Source organism: Hemitrygon akajei, chromosome 3 (genome assembly GCF_048418815.1).
Source record: "Hemitrygon akajei chromosome 3, sHemAka1.3, whole genome shotgun sequence".
NCBI lineage: Eukaryota > Metazoa > Chordata > Chondrichthyes > Myliobatiformes > Dasyatidae > Hemitrygon > Hemitrygon akajei.
Genome location: NC_133126.1, coordinates 120,450,333 through 120,457,417, shown reverse-complemented (window position 1 = coordinate 120,457,417; position 7,085 = coordinate 120,450,333). Strand labels below are relative to the sequence as shown.

Here is a 7,085-nt window from a genome sequence, read left to right as displayed (position 1 = left end):
CAAATCCTCGGTGAGATAGGGAGTTGTCTATCCCAGCATGTGAAGACAGACTCCGGTGGGTTGAGCAGATGAGACCAATGGAAGGTCCAATGGTCAAGAAGGCAGTCTCTGCAAGTGTTGTGGAACGCGTAGAGCATGACAAGACATAGAAGATGTCCTGGTCATCCACTGTGCCTAGTCCCACCTCCAGCCGTCTCAACTCTTGTCTTGCCACTGGAACCAGATGGGAATCAGGAAGAGAGAGTGAGGCTGATGCTGTGCTACTCTCCCTCACTTAAATCCAAATCAAGCGCTGGTCTCAATACCATCATCTATGGTGTTGAGGTCTTCATTGACGATGATAGACGAACCACAGCTGTTACACAGTTAAAGGAGGTTTGACTGCAGAGTCAGCCTTGCAATTACAATCTAGTGCCAACACTATATACCGTGCCTATAAAAATTAGTCAGAACTCTTGGAAATTTTCATGTTTTCTTGTTTTACAACATTCAATCACAATGGATTTAATTTGGCATTTTTGACACTGATCAACAGCAAAACACTCTTGTGTTAAAGTGAAAACAGATCTCTACAAAGTATCTAATTTAATTACAAATGTAAAACTCAAAACAATTGCATAAGTATTCACCCCCTTCAAGTCAGTATTTAGTAGATGCACCTTTGGCAGCAATTATAGCCTTGAGTGTGTGTGAATAGGTCTCTATTAGCTTTGCACATCTAAACACTGCAATTTTTCCCCATTCTTCTTTACAAAGCAGCTCAGGATCTGTTAGATTCATGGGAATCGTGAATGAACAGCCCTTTGCAAGTCCTTTGCAATTCTCAATTGGATTGATATCTGGACTCTTTAGGACATTAACTTTGTTGTTTTTAAGCTATTCCTGTGTATCTTTGGCTTTATGCTTGGGGTCATTGTCTTGCTGGGTAACAAATTTTCTGCCAAGTCGCAGTTCCCTTGCAGACTGCATCAGGATTTCCCTGTATTTTGCTGCATTCATTTTACTCTCTACCTTCACAAGCCTTCCAGGGCCGGCTGCAGTGAAGCATCCAGCCACCACCATGCGTCACGGCAGGGTTTAAGTTTTTGATGATGTGTGGTGTTTGGCTTACACCAAACATAGCATTTAGTCAGATGGCCAAAAAGTTCAATTTTGGTTTCATCAGGCCATAGAACCTTCTTCCAGAGTCTCCCACATGCCTTCTGACAAACTGTAACCAAGATTTTATGTGAGTTTTTTTTGACAGTGGCTTTTTCTTTGCTAGAGCTGAAACTGGTGAAGCACCTGGACAACAGTGGTTGTATGGGCAATCTCTCATCTCAGGCACTGAACCTTGTAACTCCTCCAGAATTGTCATAGGTCTCTTGGTGGCCTCCCTCACTCATCCCCTTCTTGCATGGTCACTCAGTTTTTGAGGATGGCCTGCTCTAGGCAGATATACAGCTGTGCCATATTCTTTCTGTCTCTTGATTATTGACATAACTGTATTCTAAGGGATATGCAGTGACTTTGAAAATTTCTTGTATCCATCTCTTGACTTCTGCTTATCAATAACCTTTTTGCGGAGTTGCTTGGAGTGTTCTTTTGTCTTCAATGGTGTAGTTTTGCCAGGATACTGACTCACCAGTGTTTGGACCTTCCAGATACAGGTGTATTTTTACTACAATCAATTGAAACACCTTGACTGCACATAGGACTCCAAAAGCAGGACTAATTTAACTAATTTTATGACTTCTAAAATCAATTATCTGCACTAGTAATGATTTGGTGCCTCATATTAAAAGGGGTGCAAGTGAAGACTTACGTAATTAATTATTTTGTGTTTTATATTTATAATTAATTTAGATCACTTTGTAGAGATCTGTTTTCACTTTGACATGGAAGAGTCTTTTTCTGTTGATCTGTGTACAAAAGCCAAACCAAATCCACTGTGATTCAATGTTGTTGAATAGGCACTGTATATAATAATGAATTTAACTTGTTACAATGAACTCCATGAATGACGTGTTTTGATACATAAAGTTACCCCAGTCTACCCTTACAACCAGGTGGGAGTGAACGATGTTGGGAATGGTGAGGGTCGAGTTCCACGGGAGGAGTGCCAGGACCAGGGGCGTGCATACGGACACAACCAGCACTAAAAAAAAACAACAGGCAGTCATTTGATTCCAAACAATGAGTTTATTGATCAATATAGAATGTTTCTCTGGTGCTTGCTGCTCCCTCCCTTCTCTCTTCCCCTTTTCGCAACCATGATTCCTCTCTCCTCGCCCCCTTTCCACTCTCTGTCCACAATAGAAATCCGTATTAGAACCAAGTTTATGATTACCCATAATGCCATGAAATTTGTTCTTTTCTGTGTGGCAGTAGAACAGTGCAATACATAAAATCACTCCACTACTTTGCAAAAGTCTTCTAAATATATTTGCCTAACAATTTGGCACAGGACTATATGTCTACCACAGTGGAAGTTGAAAAGAGACAGTTCAGATTTGGAATAAATACAAGATTAGGGAAAACCAGGTTACTCTTTCACTAAAATATTTCCAGTCAGGTTTTGAGGAAGTAGAGAGGCTACAGAAGGACTTGGACAGATTAGGAGAATGGGCGAAGAAGTGGCAGATGGAATACAGTGCAGGTAAGTGTATGGCCATGCACTTTGGTAGAAGAAATAAAAAGGTAAACTATTTTCCAAATGGAGAGAAAATTCAAAAATCTGATGTACAGGATTCCCTGGAATCTTGCTCAGGATTCCCTGGAAGTTAATTTTCAGGTCAAATCAGGCAAATGTGATATAACATTCATTTCAAGAGGGCAAAAATATAAAAGCAAGGAAGTAACGTTGAGTCCTTATAAAGCACTGGTGAGACCTCACTTGGAGTACTGTGAGCAGCTTTGGGCCCCTTGTATAAGAAAGGATGTGCTGTCATTGGAAAGTATTCAAAGGAGGTTTACAAAAATTATTCTGTGATTGAAAGGTGTTGCAGTTAAGATGGCACTGGTGAACTTCTGTGACTTCTGGCTGGTACCTAATGAAATGAGGAGAGTAACTAATTACTTTGTTGACCACCCTTTTTCTGGCAAGAGATCATCACAAGTAATAGTCTGTAACTTCCCTTTGGACTTGGAAGCAATTCAATGTGGCAGAGCAAAGACGAGGCGAGGCAGTGGGCCCATCGCCAAGAGTATGGAAGAGTATGAAAGATCAGGCAGAGGCCAAATCGAAGCCGTGGTGCCCAGGTGACAGGTGTGACTGAGCACAATGTGCAGAGATTTACAGGTTGAATGGAAGCAGTGAAATCCGGTGTATCCAAGCAGCAGAACCTTTTGTTTGTTTGGAGAGTTAAACACCGGGCCAGACTGTAAAGGTCAGGGTGTCGAGGCAAGAGGCAGAACCCAATGTTCGGATGGAGCTGGGACTGATTGAAAAGGTCAAGGTATCGGAAAAGCCAGGGTGTTGAGGACCAAGGCATTTTCTGATGGACTTGATGAGTTTTATTATTCTCTGTACTTTGGATGTTAAAGACTTTTTTCATGTATATGGGGTTTGCTTTTAGGTTTCTTTGTTTTGTAGTTAGCCTGTAAAGAGATGAATCTTAAGATTGTATAATGTATACATACATCGATAATAAAATGTACTTTGAACCTTTGAAAGGCATTTGATTGCTCTGGGCCTCTGCTCACTGGAACTCAGAAGAACAAGGAGTGACCTCAGTGGAACAGCCACTCCCATCTTCAATTTTGCTTCTTGTTTGGTGTAGCGCACTCGCACCTTGGCGGATTCTGCTTTAGCTCTTGCATGGGTGGCCTTACTTGATGATGCCCTACTGCCCCTGTCGCTGGATGGCAACGACTTGATGCTGGATCGAGTTGTCATTGCAGCACTTGAAACACCTGATAACGCCGCCTTTTCACTGTAGTGTTCTCGCTCAGGTGTAAGAGAACGCTGAACTAAACATCGAGGTAAACCGTTGTCAATGAAAACAGGGTCACAGTAAGATTAACCGTTTACTGTTCACTCTTCCACATTAACGTACGGTGAAAACTGTTGATAAAACAATACAAGATTTGTACAGTATTTGTTTCCTTCTTGATATCACATTTACATCGTAAATACTTGCAAAAGTAAAACTACAACTACATTACATTAAAATGCAGCATACAGTCAGAATCTACTTATGCCATTGACTGCTTTAAATACACTTCAACACAAACTATCCGCAACTCTTTAACTAACGAAACATAAACCTTATTAACCGTCCTTACTTTTAACAGAATCAGCATTAACATTTTAATTCAACATATCGATTATCTCATGAACTTACGGCGTTGCTTCACTGTGTTTCTAATGCGTAGAAGACAACTTTTCTTGCTCTGATCTTGCACATGTGTGCCCCCTCCTTCCCGTTTCTCCAAACCAGTATTTTCCCCACAAGACGCGGCGAAACCGGATGTGATGTCATCGCATGCCGCGATATATCACGGACAATGAATTTACTTTAAACAATCCTAACTTTAACTAGAAAATGCTAACAAACGAATTACTAAGCAAAAATATTATAAACTAAACGAATGTCATAAAGTGTTGGGCTTGAAATTCTGCCCTGTGTTCGTTTAGGAAGAGAGACAACTTACACCGGAATATTACAAAAACGTGGCTTTATTGCAGAATTCGTAACTGGCACAGCGAATCCACGGAGTCGCTGGAGAAGGCGTTCTGACTTCCCCTTACAATCTGCTCTTATTTATACCCCTTTTCCCCCCAGCACAACCCCGCTACATATTAGGTAATATCGGGCACTTGTGTCCATCTTATTGGCCCGCAGCCATATGCTCACGAGTTACCTGTTTCTTTTGTTTACTGAATCGCGTGACACTAATAGTATCGGTGTAGCGGGGTCCCCAGTTTCGCTCCCCCCTCCCTCGCATTCCGGCCTCCTAACATTATGTGTGTTACGTGAGCCACTCCTGACCTGTAATGGCAGTCCCGAATTAACCCCAACACTCCCTCCCTTGGCCTCCCAGAGGCCACATCCCCACATCCCTTACAATCTTTTCCGCGGCTGCCGGGATCAGGCAGAGAGGTGAGCGTCCCCCGGCACTCTTTGGCGTGTCCTCCCTATTTGCTTATCCTGATTTGTCCGACCTAGGGTCACAAAATATGGGTAGGGGTTCCCTAAACATCCGCAATTTTTACAAGTAGCATGCAACATTTCAGAAAACTTATTCAAGAACAAATTCACAATCCCCCCCTTGCCATGGTCCATTTCAGTCCGTGTCCTCCCATAGTGCGTCCGCTTTCCGGGAGGGCCGTGTCCTCCCCTTCCACCGGGAACAAGGGTGCCTGGTACGCCGGTGGAGGTCCATTCTTTCCAGTCAAGGCTCGATCTATAGTCCGGATGACTAGGGTCCTAATACAGCGTATGCAACAACAACCACACGTGATAAAGATAGCAATTTAAATAGACAGTCCTAGAGCCGACTGTCCCAGAAACGCTCCCCACTTGCCAGAGGTCTTATTTAGCCAGTAGAAAATGATGCCAGTTATTGTCCCCCTCCCTTCTTACCTTTTAATGCCCTGTTGGAGACCTCGGCGACAGGGTATGGACCATGCCACCGTTTTCCGTTCCAGGTGAGCTTCCCTGGGCCTCGGAGGAACACTTCCACTCCTACCTTGATGGTGTCCGACCCCTGCGGCTGCTCACTGTTAAGATTATTGAACTCGCAGTGTTATCAATTTTACCATATTTCTAAAAACTCTCATATACTCTGTTACTCAACACACCAATGTCTGAGTTTTGGTAACTCGAAATTGAAGTGCTTCATGGCTCCCTAGTACACAGAGAGGATCAAATGTGGGACGGTCGCCTTTCAAAACCTGACCTTCGCGTGGGAGATTTCTCCTCTTAACAACCAGTCTAAGGTAGGCGCCGTCATTATCCCTGTGTACTACGGTGCCCGCAACACTTTTCTCCTCACTCCTGAGACTTTTATGCCCATCGTGGGCGGCGGGTACCCTCACTCAGAAGTCTTTTCCACGGGCGGAGAATTTTCCTAAAAACAGATAAGAGTTAGTACTTACCAGTCACGATTCTGCACCGGGAATGATCTCTCCCAGGGTAATTTGGGGTTGGTGAGGGTCCGTCAGCAGACAAGATCTAACTCAGTGATTTGACTATCTAGTGGAAGTCTTAGATATAACAGGCACTTCCTGACCTTAGTCGAGCTTGCGGCCGCAAGTTGTCTGCCGTCGGACCCGCCAGCCTGTGTTGTCTCTCCCTCCCCACGTCGGGGTCACCAAATGTTGGGCTTGAAATTCTGCCCTGTGTTCGTTTAGGAAGAGAGACAACTTACACCGGAATATTACAAAAACGTGGCTTTATTGCAGAATTCGTAACTGGCACAGCGAATCCACGGAGTCGCTGGAGAAGGCGTTCTGACTTCCCCTTACAATCTGCTCTTATTTATACCCCTTTTCCCCCCAGCACAACCCCGCTACATATTAGGTAATATCGGGCACTTGTGTCCATCTTATTGGCCCGCAGCCATATGCTCACGAGTTACCTGTTTCTTTTGTTTACTGAATCGCGTGACACTAATAGTATCGGTGTAGCGGGGTCCCCAGTTTCGCTCCCCCCTCCCTCGCATTCCGGCCTCCTAACATTATGTGTGTTACGTGAGCCACTCCTGACCTGTAATGGCAGTCCCGAATTAACCCCAACATAAAGGCAACACAGAGACCAATGAAATTAGACATACGCATTGGCATTTAGATGAAAGAGTGGTGATCTTATTAAAACAAAAAATCAGTGTTTTAATTCTCCAATGGGGGCACAACAAGGTAGATATTGAGATATTTCCATTGAAAAAGGAAGTTCATAGGACTCTCTTCGCACACCATATGGTAAATCTCTCCCCCAGGTGATTTTCAGAGGTTGGATCACTGAGGCTTATTAATCAAGAAATAAATAAACTCTTTAAGATCAGGGACATGAGGGGAATGGGAGATTGAAACAGAAGAGGAGAGGAGACTGGGTCAGATCAGCAGTGACCATATCGCTTGCAGGACAAGCTGCTTGATGTGT

At 43.7% G+C, this 7,085-nt stretch overlaps 1 long non-coding RNA gene across 1 annotated transcript; it reads right to left on the bottom strand.

Moving 5' to 3' along the window:
• Positions 1 to 5,567: 5,567 nt before the first annotated feature.
• LOC140725344 (uncharacterized) lies at positions 5,568 to 6,828 on the bottom strand. The gene is made up of 2 exons (XR_012098325.1): positions 6,083 to 6,828; positions 5,568 to 5,704 (listed from the first exon to the last, which is right to left on the bottom strand). It is a non-coding gene; the product is annotated as an uncharacterized lncRNA (long non-coding RNA).
• Positions 6,829 to 7,085: the final 257 nt, after the last annotated feature.